This window comes from Cupressus sempervirens, chromosome 7 (assembly GCF_028749045.1).
Source record: "Cupressus sempervirens isolate cs-2001-9-10 chromosome 7, ASM2874904v1, whole genome shotgun sequence".
NCBI classification, from domain to species: domain Eukaryota; kingdom Viridiplantae; phylum Streptophyta; class Pinopsida; order Cupressales; family Cupressaceae; genus Cupressus; species Cupressus sempervirens.
The window spans coordinates 718,850,186-718,872,303 of NC_143124.1; the positions used below are offsets into that span (position 1 = coordinate 718,850,186).

A 22,118-nucleotide genomic window follows, 5' to 3' on the forward strand; every position below is an offset into this window, starting at 1 on the left:
ATGGGCTTAACCTCCCAATTTCATACCATACTTATCCCCTCACATTCTATTAAATTAGAATGGCCCTCCCTACCTCAAGATCGAGCTTGGGATGTTCTTCAGTCCAACCACCTAAGCATCCTAGTGTTTTTTAATGTCCGCTCAATTATGAAATGGGCATGCTTACATAACTAGTGCTACTGACATCAAGTGATCATTATATGGCAAACATGCCCATAAACTACATTGGCCAAGGATTTATGATGGGTTCATCGACCTAATCACCACCGCTCAACTTGACAACAAGTTCCATTACAAAGGTAAGCATGAGCTATTAAGTATATTTCTTTTAAGTTATTCATGTCTGATTTCTCCTTTGTTTTCTTGCAAATTTATTCCACCTCTTCACCATTTCATGGCTATCAGCCGCTGAATCCCTGGTGTATTAAAGTTCGTGAGCACTCTGCCCTTTTTCACCTCTTCACCATTTTGTGGCTTTATTGCCAGTGATTCCCAGGTGCTTTGGATAAGTTGTGAGCATTCCTCTCTTAATATCTTTTATCATAAGTTGTGACAAATGAATCTTATTCTTGAGTTCAGCAACATTCATGCAGATCCGTAATACTCATGCGATACTATTTCTTAAGAGTTATTACTAGACTTCTTTATGATAATTCCGATATATTGATATTAGAAGAAGTTATTCACAAAGACAAGGATCATTCAACATATTAGACAATGTGTTCAATGTTAATGGAAAGAAATTCCTATGTCTAACAGATTGTTGTAGGAAAAACATTTAAGACTTGGAAAGGTGTCCATAACCTGATAGGAAGTCAATATCGTTGATGAACTTGCAAATGGATGAGTCTTTGACCTCAGCCTATATTCTTTCACAGCAAGGAAAGGAATGGAGCCACTTGAAATATCAATTGATTTTGCAAGTAACCAACAGACGTAACAGTGGTATATTGCAGATGTAACAATCATGTATTACAGACGTATCAATGGTAAATTGCAAATGTAACAATGCAGGGTCGAATGGTTAATGAGACAAGGAAAATCTGGAATGTAGCAAGGTTTTAGAAGTTCGACACCAAGAAAAAGATGGTCTCGTCTCTCCCTCATGGCTTCCATAAATGGAGAGTGATCAAGACTCCTGGCTTCTGTCAATTTCTAAAGATTAAAGCCGATTCAAATTTCCAAGTATTAAATCGATTAAGAAAAGAGAGGGAAAGAGAAATAAAATAAAAGGGTTGGAAAGAAAAGTTGGAAGATTATAATTTCAATTGTTATTATAATATATACTTATATACATTCATGTAAGTATATCAATGGGATGACATCATTAAAATATGTTATCATAATTTATTGGTGTCATTTCATTTTTATATTTATATGTACGTATGTAAATATTTATTATAATAATATGATGAAGATCAATTAAAAATCCCTTGAGGTATGTTTTATATTTTAGTTTTAATTAAATTACGTTATATTATAGATTATTTTCTTAATAGCTCATGCGGATCCCAAAAATGCAACCTATGATCAAGTCATTGTGTCCTTTCCACAGAAGTTTAAGGTCATACATGTTGATCCTGATGACTGAACTAAGGGAACATCCCATTTCGATGATCTTGTTTAGCAATGCTTCCCCCCTTCTTCATCTTCTCCTGCAATCACCCATGAAAACACTTCTGCCATAATAATAATTATATAATAATTCATTAAAAACATAATAATCGTTATTTTAAATCAAGCAACTGTTAATCATCTAATAATAGTTAATGGTTAATGACCATCTTCATTAACAGTTAATACAATGGATATAAATAACTACCTATTTCACATGATCACGAAAGGATAATCCGTTAAATCCAACGGTTATGAACAAATTTAAAATTAAGTCAAAATTTTGGGATGTAACACTACATGCTCGTGCTCACAATGTATTTAGAGTTTTGAATGTATGGAGATTGCCTTGAACATCAGCATAGGAGGAATGGCAAAACACGTGAATTGTTTGACCAATCTCCATCTTTCAACTCATGTGCATGAAGATCAGCGACAGTTGCAAAAACAGATAAGGCACGAGAGCCATTTGATCTTAATTCTCCATCCTCAAATTGATCATAGACAAGGCAAATGGTTTTTGTGAGCAACTTTCCTTCATTTTCTAGCCACATCATTCAGAATGGTAGTGGCATAATGATAACAAAGCATGGGAACTATTTGATATAATGTCCATTTATCAATTCAATCATAACCAAAGAGATAATGATCACCTCCAATCCGCATAAGGAAGGTGTTTCAATGCCACAACTACAGCCACATGTCATCTCATGGATTGCAAGTATTACCTGATATGCAAAGGGTTTGTTTGAAGAAATATCGACGGTACTATAGCTAAAAATTTGAAAGAACACCTCAAAATCAAGGCATGAAGTATGTCATCTGTTTGATATAATGTGGGTTTCATCTGAAGAAGGGAATATGATGATTGCATGCCATGCACAAATGGGATGTCCAGTCATTTTCTAAGCTTATGTAAATAGGAATTCTATTGAATATCATAATGCCAGATCTTGACACCCCACATCATCATATGTTGTGGTATCTCAACAAGAATTCAAAATCATTTATGCAATAAAATTGGGCGATTGGATTAATTGCCATTATTGACACGAAGGATGGAAAATATGGATATAGATTCAATGATGGCAAAGAACCAAAGGGATTCCATTGAGCATCTTGGGGAATTTCACTATTCTATCAACATGATTAAGGGAACCATAAGTGTAGATCACGAGAGCATTCACAAGCGACTTAATAGGTGAAACACACGGTGAATATTGGTGGCCTCCAATCAATCAAATGAGATGGAATACCAAGTTGTTATGAAACACATATGGTGGTGGACTTGGAAGCTTAAACAAATGGGGATGGTTAAATTTGTATGTGCCTTGGGAAGCTGCAGACCTCGCTGAGAATTAGAGGCGTCGCACATAAGTTGTTTTGACTAAAAGTTCCCATGACACATTCTATAGAATTTTATTATTGAAAGGGTTCAACTGTCTCATCAACCATTGGCGTGATGAGAACAGGATGCAAAATGATAATTACCATTCTTCTCTTTGGTAATGATAAAGTTTCAATACAGTACGTCAGAATCATGAGAAACCAATGCATGCTTGTATTACTATAATATCCTAATAAAAGAGATGAAGTGGTTTGAAAAGAGATGTTGTGAATGATTGTTTCTATGTCAATATTCAATATGTCGAACTATGGTGAAGATCACGAGAAGAGTCTACATCAAATAACTCACCAAATCAATGATTCAACCTTCTGGAGACATGTTCCAAGTCGTACATTTCAATTAGTGATCTTAGTCATTTAGGGTTAATTTTTGTAAGGTTAATTAACCTCTCAAAAACCATGTATTTTGCAAGTAGTTATCAACCATGGAAGAGTAGTTCTTAACCTCGGTGTCTATATAAGGAACCATTTTGGCTTTGTAAAGTAGACTTTTTGGACTTTGGAATAGGAGAACACTTATGTTTTGGTGATAAGAGAATGTTTCGAAAGTGTGTACAAATTTTGTCTTTGTAATCGAAAATTCCTCTTAGGTTCTTGGTGCAAGAAAATAAAGAAATGTGCAATTTGAGTTCTCTTCTTTCAAATCTAAATTGTTAAAAATGTTGATTCTCTTTGCAATAAGCATTTTCATGGTATTATGCAGATGTTTATGAATCTTTGGATCAGCATTGTACTAGTGATAATTCTCAAGCGTAGATCTTGATTTTTGTTATTATTAGTTGTTTAAGTTAGTCTAAGAAAGCTATGAAGTCATGTGGTGCATTCGTCATCGATAGCTTTTTCTATATCCTTCAAGTTTTAATTTATTTATGTTGAAAAATCAAATACATCAATCATAAGAGAGAGTTGCCCCTCTCAAACGCAGAGGAAGATTGTAATCTGGTAATGATCGGTTTCAATCTCTCCAATTGTTGGTATAGTTATCATTGTTCACAGAGCGAACATGATCAATTTCAAAAGTAACTATCGCAATGACAATCTACTTACCAATAAACTCTGTGTGACTAACCAACTAACTAATATGCTATACAAAACTTCAATAATATTTTGTCAGACAATTGTGTGAAGATCAAAGTAAAATCCATTGCAATAATCAACCAATAGTTTGCATGAATGGTTACAAATTTCTAGTGTTGCATTCTACAAAACTCAATTCAGACTTTCTTTCTTGTGAAGGTTAGCAACAAGATTATAGTTGCAAATCTCCAATCCATTCTTAGAACCATTCAATGGTTAAAATGATTGGTGTTTACTTAGTTGATATTTGGCTTCATATTATTTATCCATACATTTGGATGGACAAATTGTTATCCTTTGCATACATTTAGATGGTCTTAACATCCAGAAAATTTACTTTCCCTAGAGACTTTTAATCAAATACATGGCATACTGGTCTTGGTCAAATAGCAAATCCTTTGTTCTTCAAATTAAAATGAAGTTTGCACACACTCAGAAAATGTTACAGAAACTGCAATGATACCTTACATTCTAGTATAGCTTATAGATGTTGATATGATTCCCAACACTCGGCACAATGCCTCACATGACTTCCAATAAGCTCCAATGTCAACAACGACTACTATTGGATGTGTATTGTTACCAAATGTCCCCACCACAACTTGTAGAAAGAGTGTCCTTTGCAAATACTAATTTCGTCACAGATTCTTTTCTTAAATTGGTCTACCTTCGTCTAAAAGTATTTGCTATAGGTAATACCATTGTTGCTTTGTCACCCAGGAAGATTTTTTGAGACAAGAAAACCTAATCGTTTCAATGCCAGCATATAATGTGAGGATGGTTGGCTCCATATAAAAATATCAGTAATATGTGTCAACACTTGCAGTTACTCAAATATAAATTACTTTCAATTCTAACACTTATTTCTCGTTACCATTGATCAGCTTCGTGTGGTCTCAATAGTTGCTTCATAACAATGATTCTTCCCCAACCACACTATATGCAGTTCATTTGTCCATATCTTATGAAAAACTTCAAAGAATGTCATTAATTGTTAGTATCTTCTAGTAAGGCGAATAATATGACAAGGAAATTACAAATTTTAAGATTCAACATAGTTGTAGAGAAATGCACTGATAAACAAATTCCCCTTGATACAACTTGATGGAGAAAAGAAATGTCCACAATCAACCATGACTATAATGCCTTTGCACAGCTTATGTTACAATAGTAATCACTGACAAACATCTAATTCATTGCAAACTTTGCGCAATCAGTACATTTACTTCTGCTAAATTTGAAGAATTCAGAAAAGATTGGTTACAGCTCCTAACATTAGTCACACCTTAGGCGGATTAAATATTGATGAGAACTTTGATTGATTGTCGCTCACTTTTAAGACTCCGCACATAGAAATATAAATGTGTGTCGAACATTAACAAGAGCTCTTGGCGAGCTTGACTCCCTGCCTTACAAACGTTATATTTTTTGAAAGAGCTATTTTACAATTGAAGTGTTAAGAAATCAATAATAGTTTTATATAAAACAAAACTTAACATGTATATCAGTTAATCATACTAATTTGTAAAAGATTAGGTGGGGAGCTAGTGTAATATTTGTTTATATGACAAATTGAGAGTGCACTATTTAGATTGTTTGCAACTTACAATTTATAATTTATTTGTATAGTTATTTTTTCTGTAAAATTTGTAATCATTTACGTAGAAAACGTAATAGAAAGATTAAATTTATAGGTTAGAAGTCAAGATTACAGCATATCTATATTTTACTTTTTATATCTATAATTTGGGTTTAATTCTATTCTAATATGGTTTTTTTTTTAATATATATAGAATCTACAATGATTTATATGAAAATTTGAAAGAGATGTATTTTTCTAAGTTTACAACTAAAACTACATTTATTTAGTTATTTATTTAGGATTGCTCTGATACCAGAACTCCCCGCAATGCGATGAAGAAAACTCTCGCTTACGCTCCTACGATTTCTCCACTCGTCTAGTGACTTCTCCCGCACTGGTTTCTGGGGCTTCTGTGTCAGCTTTTGCGAAGGCTTTGTTTGCCCATGGAGCTACTAAGACCCCTATTTCTGCGACAGCTCTGTCTGTTGTTGCGGCTAAGGTTCCTCCTTTGACTCTTGTTTCTGCGACAGCTTTGCCTGCTGCTGCGGCTAAGGTTCCTCCAGTGGTGACTGCTACGGCTAAGGGTGGTCCTAGTCCCGTTGTTCATGTTACTCCTATTGTGAACGGTTCTCCTGTTCAATCTGGCCTCTCTTATGCGGATGTGGCCGCATATGAGGCATCTATTTATGATCCTATGAGGAAGGGGCTCTGTTCGTTTGCTCCTTCTATTAGTCTTTCAACTGTGCCTGTCCCGATTAGTAATCCCCTTGTGCTTCATTTTGAACAAGATGTTGTTGAGGAGATCAACTCATATGTGGTGGATTACTCCAATACGGCTGTTATTTTTCATTTTAGGAGTTTTTGGCCCTCTTTCAAATTTGCATGCTTGGATTTCCAAATTTTGGGAACCAATCATTTCGGATGAAATGTAGATTTACCTTGTGGCAAGGGGTATTTTTATTGTGAAATTTGCTAATGTTGATGACAGAAATGTCATCATGGGTCATGGTTTCTCTTGGAAGGAAAGATTCCCCCTGATGGCCAAACCTTGGTTTCTGGCATTTAATCTGACTACTGAAACTTTTAATAAGATTCCTCTTTGGGTGAGGTTACCAAATCTTCCTTTTCATTTCTGGTAGGATTTAGTCCTAGAGGCTATAGGGGATGCTCTTGGGGATTTCATATTGGTTGATTCGATTTCTTCCAATGTTTGTAGGACAACATATGCTCACATCCTAGTGGAGATGGATACCTCCAAGGGGCTTCTAGAAATGTTGAAGTTAGCTTCTCCAACTGGTTCTTGGATTCAGCTGCTTGGTTATGAGGGTATTCCTTTCAGATGCAGGAAATGACATAAGACCGGCCATCTTGCTATGAGTTGCTCCTCTGACAAGGTTAGATCGAACAAATCACCTTCTTGGTGGTCGAGGGTTTCAGATGATCACTATACGGTTCATAAGGTCTCTACAGAGGTGGACGGTTCGAATAGCTCTTTGCATATTGATCTCTCTTTGGTCAACGATTCTGTTGTTGTTTCTAGTGATTCTAAGGTTGTCTCTACGACAATTTTGAATCAGAATGTTGTTGTTGACTCGTCGCCTATTGTTCTCTACGATGGTTTTGAATCAGAATGTTGTTTCTAACTCATCGCTTGCTGTCGTCTCTATTGATTTGACTGTGGTCCCTTTGATGTCTTTGGATCATAATGTTGTTGTTGTCCCTTTTTCTATTGATGACTCTGTCAATGAGGGGTTTTTGGGGGTCAGTTGGGACTAGCAGAAGGCTGCTGGGAAGGTAAAGGATGGTTGGACATCAGTCAAAGGAAAAAAAGGCAAATCCTCCATTCCTTCTTTTGATATGTCTTTACGTTCTCAAGAGACTGGACCAAAATGTAAATCTTGATGGTCTAGTACTTCTTGGGTTGGTTGCCCTCTTGTTGGGAACTTTGGTGTGTCCCTCTATTTTGCTAGGTGGTTTCCCATAGTTGTATTTTGATCCTCATTTTTATATCTTTCTTGCCGTTTGTTAGAAGGTTTCGAGTCCTTTCAGAACCTATTTTTACTTAATCAAAACAATTATTTAGTCAATTAACTTGTACTAATACTTACATTAGTATAATTAATTGTGTATAAATAATCTATTTGATTCTTTGATTTTTGTGTGGGAGCTCAAAAATTAAACAATAATTTAACACAATTTGTATTATCAAATAATAATTTATTTATTGCAAACATTAAACAATAATATAAATTGTATTTTATTTATTGTTTGTAATTAGGGACAATTACTACATAAAATTACTATATTTTTATATATTTTAACTTGACCCACAAATCCCTAATATATAATAAATATGTATTAAAAATTTCCATTTATTTATAAACAATTGCAACTAATTGCATAAAAGCATTAATACAATTGAATCTTATCATTAAGATGATATATTTAAGACCCTTGCATTTATAGCTAACGTAGCCACAAAATTGTGAGGAAGACTTCTATTTTTTTGTTTTAACATTTCTAATTAAGAGTCAAGGAAGTAAATGGAGCATTTTAGAAGAATACAAAATTTACAACTTTTTCCCAAACAAATGAACAAAAAGCATTTTCAAAATTGTGTAATCAGCATACAAAGAGTTGCAAATTTGAAAAGGAGTTAAAAAATAATTGAGGGGTTGAATTTGCTTTAGCATTCCCTTTTTTTTTGGGTCAATTTGGATGAAATTTTGTGCATTTGGAGTTAAACTTGAACATTCTCATAGAAGAGTACAAGCTGCACGGGATAATTTGCCAGCAGTGATCCCAAAAATTATCCTAGAAATATGCCTGCCAAAGATTGCTACTGCTGAAAAGAAGTGAAATGTCAAGCTTCTTCCCATTAAAGCTGCTGCAAAAATTTCAATAGAGAAAAGGAAGTTTGGCCAGTCCAGTAGAACCATGTCGACTGGTTTCTCCACCTTGTACATGTCATCAGTGGGTCAAACACAGTTAGGAAAAACATGAACGTGAACAGTAATGCTAACAATGACAACAACGGCTCCAACAAAACCACTACAATCTGCCAAAAAAATACTTACTGAGGCTAATAGAACATTAGGAAATATCTTGGATGCTATTAGAACTTACAGAAGATTTTAGAGTTTTATTTTTGTTATTCTTCAGACACTTGTCACTTTAGTTGGTTGTATTTTTCCACAAGACAATCACCCATGCCTCTAAATACGTCACCACTAATAGTCTAATTAATGCATAATTATCTGTTCACTTTTTCCCCTATTTTTAGTGTAGAAAAATCAATTTTACTCCCAACAAAATTGGCACAGACCAATAAGAATTCAAAAATTATTGTACAAAAATTAATTTAAAAAAAATACACCAATTTTAGACCTTAGAATGTAAGATTCAACACTGATGGCTATTATCAATGGCTCTTCTCGGGGAAATCCTGGACCAATTGGCATTGGGGGAGTTGGGCGTGACAACTCTGGTGATGTTCAGTTTCTATTTTCTATCTACAAGGGTTACCATACAAATAACCTCATGGAAGCCCTTTCTATCTTGGTTGCAGTGGAATAGTGTTGTCAATAGGGCTAGAGAAGAATTATCTATGAGACTAACTCACAGGTGGTTGTGAATTTATTGAGTAGAAAAAACATTATGGATGTGGATTGGCATATGGCTCTAGTTATTCAACAGATCACTCAGTTATGCAATTCTCTGAATTTTGTGTCTTTTATGCATATCCCTCGAGAGTGGAACGATGTGGCTAATTGCTTGGCTAAATGGGCCTCTGAGGATGCATCAGATTGGAACATTATTGATCATAGGATGCTTCACCCTGACTTATCTCATAAGTTGGCTCAACTTGTTGACCAAGAGAAAGCTCTTTAGTGCTCTTTGTTTCTGGTGTTGTCATATTCTCTTTGGTATTCAATAAAAATTTTACCCCTCTTTTAGTTAAGATTCAAACATTGAAAAAATTAATAGAGGGGGGTCTATTGAAAACATTAGTTCCCTACCTATAGGGCAAAAATAAATTTAATGCTTTATATTTATTCCCAATAAATATTTTAATCAAGAATTTTTCAAATTCATTGAACTATGGTTGCAACAAATAAGGAATCGTGGCTTTTCTTCAGAATTATTTAGACAACTTAGGATAGCCCGTAATAAAGGCTTAGCCAAATAAAAGTCTTGAATATATCGACCCACAAATATTTTTCACCGCAACTATATGTCTGGATTAAATAAAAGCTTCAAAATTATTATTTAAGCCGCTCACTGCAGAGCTTCACAAAATTTAATCTTCTTTCAACGCACACGAGGAATATTAATATCATGAACGAAATAACCATCTATTCCATATGTCTTCGCTGACTATAAGGAAATTGCAAAGTATTAATTTTCCTATGTATTTGCAAATTCTCTAATATATAGGACCCACGGGGAAAAATTTAAGCCATCACTTTAATAGTGGACTTAACGACTTGTAAAATCTTAGGTAAGAGCCTACAACACATCGATAAATTGTGAGTCTCTCATCGAAGAGGTCTTGTGTTCAAATATACTCAAGATTAACACATAATAATAATTAATATTAATAATAAATATAAATAATCTAGGCCTCGACCGATTACCTATCAAAAAAAATCTCAATCTTACACAAGACTTAGAATTTTACACAATCAGAATAAATGTGTTCATGCAACAAACTCCATAAATTATTTTTTAAACTTGCGACCTTGTATATCTCAAATAGTAAGGCCCACTTAAATAATAAACTACAGCTCCTGACTAATAATATTCTATGTTGAACATTCGCTTTGATTTTCCTGAGCAGTTTCTCACAACCGAAAATAATTCCCAATACTAGTTTAAATATATCTGATGACTCTTCCTAATAGTAATAATATTAATATTTTAGCTCCAGAATACCAATGGAAGAAGTAAACCTCTTTGCAAAATCTTCAATACAAGATCCTGTCGAATCAATTCACAAATATTTTCAAGACCATCTTTAGTAAAGTTATATGTTTTCCCTATCTAATAGAACTTTCTTTATTTTTGTTTCTCATGAAACCTCTAAACTATTCCCAACAGGATGGCAGATTTGATGCTCTACTACCAGTGTAATATCCCTAACTAGATATTTTTTCAAAACCCTTGAATGAATCTTAGAAATTTTAAACAAATAATTTAATACAATGCATTTCAGATTTCATCAACAAAAACCCCAGAAAAATAATCGATAAAAATGAGTCTCAAACTATTATTAAAATCAATATCTAGTAGAAATACATTTTCAAGAATAATATTTCATTGAAGATCTTCAGCAAAAAGACTAAGAAATCCAAATTGCAAATACAGTAACTAAAGCAAGAATGGATGATAGAAAAGATGAACCTAGAATACAATGTGAAACACCTACGTGATGTCTCCTACTGACAACAAGTTTACATCCACTACCCAATCTTAAGGGTCTATGTCCTCTCACTTGTTGAAAGTTAAGCTTTCAAAAATAACTCTCCAAGAGAAAAATCAAGTATGTTGGAAATGAGCTCCTTTCCTTTTAAGAACAAATAAGTGACTATTTGCATTCCCCCTTTTTGTTTCTTTATTTCCTTTTAACACTAATACTTTTCCTCCACTTAAGGTAATAAAGTGCCCATTGATAATAAAATGGCATTAACAATATAAACTTTAGTTATAAAGCCACTTAATAATAAATTGATTAAATCTTTGGACATTAAAATCTCTAATCAGATGGACTCGAATATGCATGTGTAATAGCCTGTCAAAAAGGTCTCAAGAATATGCTCCTAGTCCAACCCTGAAATGCCAAGAATGTTGAACTTGCTAACTTACTAAAAATAGTAAGGTGTTTGGAAACCCCACTTGAACAACCTTGATTAGCCCGCAACAGAAATTGCTAGGCCAAAAATTGCTTTGATCATATAGAAAATTTGGTTTGCCTATGGGACCAAGGCTAAATGGGCTAATGGTGCAACAAAACTCATTGGCTAGAAAAGGGGATATGACATTTGGAATCATGGTGGTAGATGGTTTTCATTGCTATCATTTTGATCTGGATAATGTTTTGATATCTCCACAAGGATGTAAAGGTTAATTTTGATAGCAACATTATTTTTGGGGAACCAATCGTGTTTCCTTCAAATGAGATTTATCCCAACTTATTGTATTGGCTTGAAATGTTGTGATGTTTCTGAGAATTAGTAATGAAATAGGTTGATATGTAACCTAATTTAGAGATTAAGGCATATGCTTGAGGGCAGACCTACCTTAGGTCATGACAATTCATTTTCTAGTTCCTTTTTGGGGCGGCTTAATGGATGGTTCGGGATATAATAAAGGATATATAAGGAACAATAATTCATTTATGAATGTCTACTTCTTATGGTGATATGACAATTGATGTGTGTTTGGTAATGTAAGAATACCAAGGTAGTAAAGCACTAGATAAGTATGAAGTGTGAGAAAACATTGTAACTAGCTATTTGTGCTTTAAAGAGGACTACATCATCAGCATTTGTTGGATGTTCTTCTACAGTAGTTCAATCTATGTCGTTCCATTGTCAACTCATTGTATCTTTCTCTAAAGTAGTGTTCTTCAATTCGCAAAGTCCATTGTGTCTTGCCCTAGGGCATGATGTTTTAGGATCCCTGCAAATGTACTAACAATTGCCTATGTGATTGATTGTTTTCCAAATGTAACTTGAAGGTTTATTAAATATGAGAGGAAGAGACATGTCTCTATGGTTAATCATCACTAGTTAACATATTATTTATATGTATAACTCATCTTTCAACATATATGTAATATATTATTATATTATTATATAATAATATATAATGTATAATATATATAATATATATTATATATAATATAATATATATAATATATATTATATATAATATAATATATATAATATATATTATATATAATATAATATATTTATCTTAAAGATGATTTACCATCAACAAGGTAACTCATGATAAAATCAATCTGATAGAAGCTACAACCTTAACACTCCATCTTAGCTTGGGAGGATTTATAGAACACATTATGCTCTCAAGAATAAGAAGAGATATCATCTCAGTATGATATTCAATTCACTATGACGCTAAATTTCTCACCTTTCATAACACACAATTGAAGCAATTTCCATAACTTCAAAAAAACACCACCTTAAGTGTGGTCTATATGTTGTCTGGCAAGATCCGGCCCAAAGAACCATAAAAAGTTGGTTATCATGGTGTTTGAAAAAATCCAGCCCAAAGAATCATGATAACAGGTCTATACCATTTGTAAGATCGCCATCTTACAATGGTTAACTTCTGATTGTTCGTTATCGTGGTGTCTAGCAAAATTTGGCCCAAAGAGCCATGATAACAAGTCTACCATTTATAAGATCGTCATCTCATAATGGTTACCTTCTTATTGTTCGTTATCATGGTGTCCAAAAAAATCCAGCCCAAAGAACCACGATAACACGTCTACCATTTATAAAATCATCATCTTATAATGGTTACCTTTTGTTTATATATGTCAATGAAAGATCGTCGCCTTTCATTACATATCATATGTGAAATAGTAACCACCATGAACCCAATCAAAGGGTGGTACAAAGGCTCTCACCTAATTCTCTCACAGAAAAATGCATTACAAGGAATTTCACTTAGAACTTCTCCTCATAGAGAAGATATAATTAACAAAGGATTGCACCTCAGAATTCTCCCTCTGACCAATGATCCTGGGAAGTCAAGTTCTCTAGTTACTCCAATAGAAACTCTCTTCACCCAAGGATGCCTTTTGAACTCCCTCTAAATATGATATCAATCTTCTAACTTTTAGTTGGTAAGTCATTACTTACTCATGATATACATAGGAGTGGGCCCATCAAAATCATGGAGTCACACACATGTATTTTTAAACTCCCTCTGAGTATCAATCTTCTAAGCTCCTACGTTGCCTACGAAGAAGTGTCATACTCCCTCTTAATGTAGAAGAATCTCATAATCTTAATCATCAAAGATGTTTTCTTCAAAAGCCTCACTTTATCCATCTTAATCATTAGGGTCTTTGGAACTACTATCATTAGATTGAGTCTGCACAATATTTGGTAGCATGTGTAAAGTACCAACTTTCTTTTCTTATTTGCGCATGAAGATCATGGAACATCTTCTTTTCTAAGGATAGTTCAAGTGGGAATGGAACATTGACTATTTTTCCCCCCACAATGTAAAATTCCCACTTATTCTTATTAAAATATGGCAACTCCTTTCTAAGTTCCAACTTCCTCTTTTCGTCCATTGAAGGTCCAAACATTCATTTAGCTTAACAGTAGAAGCGAACATGTCCTTCCATTTTCTCAAACTAGTCCACAATACATCAATATTTTGATTGAGCATGATTGTGCCACGTGTATGAATATCTTGCAATCTATGTATTCCAAATTTAGTGAATCCATCACAACATGGTTTACTCCCTTTTAATCGATACGATCGAAATCACCAAAGGTTGCCTGAAATATCAACCTCCATTTGAGTCTCAATCTCCCTCTTTTCCTGCAATAAAATTCTTAGAGGAAAAGATCAAGGCACATAGCTCTTATAATACACATAGGAAAGAGAGAGACTAATATAACACTCAAGAATAATAATTTGCATAATAATATAAGATTATTCCAATACAATTTAGATAAATGTATAACTTAAAGATATACTTTAATCTATATTCAATTATATTCATAAGATCTTGCTTCTCATCAACTAATCTTTTACATTTAATAATATCAAATCATATATATATATACTATTTCCGTTTTCCTACAAAACAATAACATATTATACTTATTTTGTATGTACATGTACCTCATGTGATTTCATCTAGACTTAGAGCAAGTCAACACACTTCACTATCAATCAGACTCTTTATACCATTTGACACAGACATTGATGTTGCATGCCATCATAAACTATAGGACTTCAAAACATGCTTCATGTCACCTAGCTCAACTATATGAATGCAGAACCTTCCACAATGCCCAAATACTATGCCTACAATCCCATGTTTAATGTCATCTCATGATTTACTTGTGTTATGATTTATTTAAACACAAAACAATTATAATCATTGTTGTTTTATACTCGTCACCAATTCCTATCTTATCAAGAGGATGTAAAAAAAAACAAATCAAGTGAGAAGCCTACAAGGTATGCTTGGTCTTTCCCTACGTTATTCAATTTTTAGTTTTCTCGATCACACTACATGGTCCTCTTAACTATATAAAATGGTGGTGGGTCCCTTCACATTCGCATGGCACAGAGAGCATTGGAGGGTGGCATGTCTTTAATCTTCGCGATTGGAACCTCCTTGAGCCCACTTATTCCTTTAATCGAGTGACCAACCTATATTTACTCCCACAGTTACTAATGCCCAATTAGTTTATTCCACACCCGTGATTAGAACACTCAACGTGGTTGTTGTTGTCTCAGAGCATTCACATTCTTCTTTCTTTTAAAACTCATGTCATCGTTGATAAGAATGATTTTGGGGTATTCACAATAATGTTTCAAAACTTGTGTCTTTAGGAGTGATAAATGGTTCAGTCCAAAACAATAGGTGTTCTTCATGTTCACTACAATTTGTTTGTGGTATCCCCGCTATCACCAACTTGTGTAGTGAAATAATCCTACGAGCCAATAAGGTAACATGATATTGGTAAAAACTTCCTGCAAAATTTTATATCACAACATATTCATAGACAGATTCGCAATGATTGTTCACATTTTATATCTCTCATGTGAGGACCTTTGGGCCACGTCAATGATCTTACACCTCAAGGAGGTCTCTTACTTTTCTTTTAATGGTGAGGTGAGCCCTATCCAAACCCTTCTAATTTGGTTTCAAACTCCACACTGGCTGAATCACAGGTTTGCAAGTTATATCTGGACTATACGAGTCCTTGGTGATTTGACCGCTTGTCTCTATCTCCTAGGATTACTTTCTTGAATCCATTGTTTAATTTACCACCCAACAACCACTCTAATTGAAGCAATGAAGGCCATAGATATGTTGAATGTAATGCCGTGCCATATGTGCCATCATAACTATATTATCTTTCTATATTTGCAGTTGGCTCTGATATCGTGAAGTTTTTAGGATCCTTGCAAATGTACTAACAATTGCCAATGTGATTGATTGTTTTCCAAATGTAACTTGAAGGTTTATTAAATATGAGAGGAAGAGATATGTCTCATAAAGAGACATGTCTCTATGGTTAATCATCAATAGTTAACATATTATTTATAACTCATCTTTAAGCATATATATAATATATTATTTTATTATTATATAATAATATATAATGTATAAGATATGTAATATATATTATATTACATATGTAATATATATTATATATATAAGATATTTATCTTAAAGATGATTTACCATCAACAAGGTAACTCGTGATAAAATCAATCTGACAGAAGCTACAACCTTAACAGGGCAATGAGCCTTAGCCTACAAGTTTAGGAAGCAATGTGCTTCCTTGGCAGCGACCATAAAACAAATATTGTAAACTTGTTTCATACATTGGAAGTTAATCCTCGCCATGGTTTTCCCCTTCTTGAGTTTTCCATGTAAAAATCCTAGTGTCTGTATATTATGATTTTTTTCTGCTCTTTTACTTCTTCCAAGGTGATTTAATGGTTTAAAGTTCGATAAAGGATAAATTTTAGTTTATGCCCCCTGTCAGCATTTGGATGAGTTTAACAATCAGTATCAGAGCAAGGTTCCTAAGGCAACAGTCTAACAACTGAGGTAGATCTTCTATCCAAACACGAAATAATCTTGGTGATGATGGATGATAAGATCCTTCCAGAAGCAGATCTGGAGGCAAATGAACTGATAGATTGGGATATTGATCCTGTTGACTGTAAGATAGAATAGGAAGGAGAGCTCTGAACTGCTCTTGGTGATCTGGATAATACTCGAGTTGAAAGTGAAGAATGCACAAATAAATTCAATAAAGCTGAAAGGATAATCATTAAACTAAAGGCTGAGATCTCACAAAACAAGGAATGCAAAGACAAAGTCAATATAGCGAGAGATGAAATTATCAAATTGAAAAGGGAAAATGGAGAAAGTAGAATCCTTTATGATAAGTACAGAAAAGAAAAAAATGATATTGTAAATCTAAAAGTTCAAGTTGAAGAAGGAAAGAAGAATGCTAACTGTTTGAAAGGAAAACTTATTATTAAATCAGCAGGATGTACCCAACTTGAATGAGAAATCGTTGCTCTAAAGAAGGAAATAAATGATGAAAAAGAGAAAATTGAAAAGGGGATAAAACTCAAAGGTAGCAAGATTTGCTTGATAAGATAGTTTCCAAAAGCCTCAGAAGGACATGTGCGGTCTTGCCTTTGAAAATGAAGAAAGTTCCAAAACCTACAGCAGAGATGACAAAGGCAAACATCAACCCAAGAAGACAAACAGAAATCAGAACTATTCTACTCCAGTCAAAAACAGGAGAGAGAACTTTAAAAAAACCTATTCCTACTCATGTTCAAACCAACACTTTCTCATTCTCTAATAATTGTTTTTTTTCTGTAATAAATTTGAGCATAAGGATGTTGAATGTAGGAATAGGATGAGTACAAACACAAGAAGGCCCTCCTCACCTCAACTCTTTAATGGTCAGTGCTATAATTCCAAAAAAAATGGACACAAAGCCAATAAATGTAGAAATAGAATGAAAAATGGTTTCACACATGGTAGAACTCAATCCTTCAATAGTTACTGCTGTACATGTAATAAGTTTGGTTACAAGTAACTAACTGTAGATCAAATGTAATAAGGAATGGAAATACTCTACGTTATGGTACTTCATGTTTTAATTGCAAGGGTTAAAGACATACTGCTAGCTTTTGTAAAGAAATGAATGTAAGATCTTTTGTTCCACAAAAAAGGAATGACATAGATCAAGATAAGGAATAGCAAAAAACATGGGTACAAAAATCAGAAAATAAGAAAGATTAAAAGGAAACTAAATTAAAAAGAATAGTTAATCAAGGGAGTTATACCAGCAGGATTCTAAAACTCCTGAGAAGGTAGATGCTTAAATATTTAGCGCATTGACTCAAGAAGTTGAAAGATGATGGGTGGCTGTACAAAGAAGAACAATCTATTCTAAGAAGCAAATCATTGTATTTTGAAATCTTGTAATGAGGTAAATAGAAAAGCTATTCATGCCACACTTGTTCAATCCAATCTCGCTCATAGTAATCAAAGAGTGAAAAAAGTATTAAGAGAAAAGAAACTTGCAACTGCATCTCGGTTCAAACTTCAAACCCTGGCTGGCAATTCCAGGTATTTGTCAATCATTATGCAAACCCTAAGCTCAAAAACTAATTATGCCTGTTCATAAGGTCATAGATGTTGATGAACTGAGTCCTAATCTCAACAGACGAGCACACAAACATTTATATTAAGTGACTCTACTGCAGCATTTTCCCGTGTATTTTCCCGTGTATTGAGGAATGCAATTCACACTGAAGATGTTTATGCCTACATTCATGCTTTGATAGAAGAATATGTCACATGAAGATGACAAGGTTGAGAAACAAACACCTGGCAAATAAGGAGTTTGTTTTGAAACCAAAGGATATGCATCTAAAATATAAGAAGTTAGATGTTGAGAACTACTTTCCGATGTTCTATGAGAAAGAGGTGGTTAAGATTGCATTGGGCAGCATGAGTGAGTAATATTTTTGGCTAAAGCAACCATACAAGATAACAAAACAAGCTTTTAGGGCTGTAATAGGTTCATGTTCTACCAGAGAACTCCATGCTCAAAAGTCCATGAAAAATGATGTAGCTATCAAGTCAACTGGAGCCACATTTAACAAAAGGGCATTAAGAGGTGATGGCAGTAATGGCCAGACCTAGGTGACAAACTGATTTTACTTCTGATATTTTTTATTTGTTCTAAGTTTACAGTAGTTAAAAATGGTTATAGAGTTGACACAACACAGGAATGACTATAGTGCAACTTACTACAGTAACAGCAGCATTATTGGAACCAAACTCGCATATACATATTCACTATTCTAAAATCATTAATATTTAAATACATATAAGCAGGGTGATTCTGAGTTTTCACTTTAATGATTGTTGATGTTTGATAGCTTATGTTGGATAAACATATATATATATAGAATTATATGAGATATAATTGAGATATAAATATATGAGAGAAACTAATATTATTTAATATATATAAATGTATATCTGATTAAAGTAATAACACATCCCACGAAGGGACAAGTCTATTCACTGCCCATTCTCAATATAAATTTAAGAGGATGTTGCATTTGGAACACACATACCAAAAATTATGGCAGTACTTAATTCATTTGCAGCAGATCCTAGAAAAACTAACATGGTATCAGAGCTAGGCTGCAAATATAACCACAAGAAGAAATATGCAATCAAACTGAAATGATATGAATATGAATTGACAGTAAGAATACTATGACCAATGATTATCATGATGGTGAAGTTTGAAGTAATGGTTGACAACATGATACAAAGACAAGGACATTTGTTTGCAAGCAGCGATTTTAAAGAAGAGGCAATAAGAATATGGTGGCATGAATCTGTGACTATCATGGTCAGCATATGTGAAAGGAGGTTCAACGATAGCAAGAAAAACCTAATCGCCAATCTAGTTTTGGTCTAGATATTCATCGATGAAAATATAAAAGCTAGTTTTGTGCTTTCAAAACAATTAGAAGCCAACACATCGATTGAGTCGGATGGGTTGGACCTTTGACAAAATATATGTGAGTGCAGGCATATTCAAATCAAAGTTCACATGCCTAAGCAAAATCATAGCCCCATTAAACAGACCAGATCAGCCCCAAAATGCAAACGGTGTGGAACTATGCACTGGTCTTGGTTTAACATGTCTGTGGTATCTTGAGTTGACCAATCATGTTCGCCAAGCAAAGAAGCCAACCCAATTCATTCAATGATAAACTTGGAAGAATTTAAAATTAACTATAAATAGCCACTTATGAGGACAGGTGAAAAAGGGTAGCCAGGAAATATATAAGACCCTATCGGGTGAGCTTCAAATATTTGTAGAATGTAAACAGTAGAAGAATCAAAGGCAAAGACTAATTGAAAGTGGCAGTATGAACTAGACAATAAAATATATAACCTTGGAACTGGGGTCTGCAAGTGGATTTGGAGCCTCGTGGCAGTTGCGCTCATGTATGAGAGAAGCAAGTAATTATAGAAGTGTTTTAATTTGCAGTATCTACAGAAAAAGCATAAAGAGAAAGGGTGAATGAATTATAAACCCCTCGCACTGCAAGCACGATCTCGCGTAGACACCATGAGGGAAGATATTGGGTTTTGATCCATTATACATAGAATGGAGATCAGTTTCGATAGGTAACCTGATGTGCCATTGCAGGGAGATAGGATCTCATGTGACCTTGGAAAGGGAAGGACTGTGTGTCCCATACTCAGTCAAACCATAATGTGTCCCAATGCCAAGGTAAGTGGCCATTTCGATGATCTATATGTATATTCAACAGATAAACTGACCCTTAATGGAGGATAGTGTGTAAACTCAAGTCGGCCACCTTCTAGTCTAAGCATTGAGACCACGTTATCTATGGCTGAAAGGAGGTATGCAAATAATTATTTCAAAATAATTTGACATTATGAAAATATTATATATATATATATATTTGAATTGATTATTAGATCTTCACTATTATTATTGAATATATATTTATATCTGGATGAATGAAGGAATATATGTCATATGTTTAAATGATTTATATAAAGTGTGTGTATATATATATAAATTATAATGTGAATCATGAGAAATATATTTATGTTGTTAGTAACAGACATGACTTAAACTACTAACATTCTTATTTGAATTATAAGTACTATTTTCCATGATCTTTTCCTCCGATAATGTTATTGTAGGAAGAGGGAGATTGAGATTCAAACAGAGCCTAACATTTTATTAGAGGCAACTTTGAAAGAAAGGGAGCACATAGAGGATATGATGTAGTCAACTTCGGTGATCTCTGTCATATTAATTCAACGGGAGTAAACCATGTTGTGGATTTTCCAGCGATCAATGAATTGTAGTAGTCATGAGGACTATTATTCATGAATATACCTCGTGGTTATGTGATTTTAATGGGCCCACCCCCTATGTACATCGTGAGGAAGTGATGACTTTCAATGATGTCACTTGTATTTGTAGAAATTATTGTAGGGTGACGATCTTACAATAACTTGTATTATGAGATACAAATTGAGTATATGGTGAATGTCTTGCATCTCAACATTCTAGAAGGCCATTACTCAGAGAGTACTTGGTGAATATCATTGATATTTCGGGAGGCCAATACTCTTGATATCTAATGTGATATCAAAACCTTTTTGAGTACTTGGTGAATATCATTGATATTCTGGGAGGCCAATACTCCTGACATCAAATGTGATATCAAAACCTATTGAGTATTTGGTGAATATCATTGATATTCTGGGAGGCCAATACTCGTGATATCGAATGCAATATCAAATGGTGGAAAACTTCTAAGATATCAAATGAGATATCCATAAAATTTGTAATATTAGCAATGGTGTAATATGTCTTGTGTTTATCCTACCTAGCTAAGAGGGAGTATTGATGTTTGATAGCTTCTATCAGATAAACATATATATATAATTATATTAGATATAATTGAGATATAAATATATGAGAGAAACTAATATAAGTTAATATATATATGTATAAATGATTAAATATATTATTATATTAATTACCTCATTAACGAATAGACACGTCCCACGAAGGGACAAGTCTATTCATTGCCCATTCTCAATATAAATCTAAGAGGATGTTGCATTTGGAACACACATACCAAAAATTATGGCAGTGCTTAGTTCATTTGCAGCAGATCTTAGGAAAACTAACAATGATGATATTGCAACATTTTCACATACCATAAATTGCTGCCCAAACTCAATGTAGATTGCTTAATGCATGAATAGCAATGGTATATTCCAACTCCTTTCACGTCATCCCCCTTGAAGCTCTCGGACCTTAGACAGCACTTTTCCAAGCTAGTAGGGTTCATTGTAAATGTCTTCAGACCAATATGGCTCCCCTCTAATGGATTTCTATCATATCCCTATTTTAAGATAGAAATTTTATAATAATTCGATAATATAATGTTATTAAATAAATAATGATAATAAAGTTATACTAAAACTAATACTAAAATAGGAAAATAAGAAATTATTATTATTTAATCGATATTATCAATGAAATAATATTTAGTATGATATTTTGAATAATTAGAAAATAATAGAAGTACA

The 22,118-nt window shown here is 33.7% G+C and overlaps 1 long non-coding RNA gene across 1 annotated transcript in view; it reads right to left on the reverse strand.

Annotated features, from left to right (window-relative positions):
* Positions 1–8,272: 8,272 nt before the first annotated feature.
* Positions 8,273–22,118, reverse strand: part of LOC149549244 (uncharacterized) — a 105,356-nt gene continuing 91,510 nt past the window's right edge. Inside the window, exon 2 of the long non-coding RNA XR_016354066.1 lies at positions 8,273–8,637. This is a non-coding gene — a long non-coding RNA (uncharacterized LOC149549244). The remainder of the gene's footprint in view (positions 8,638–22,118) is intronic.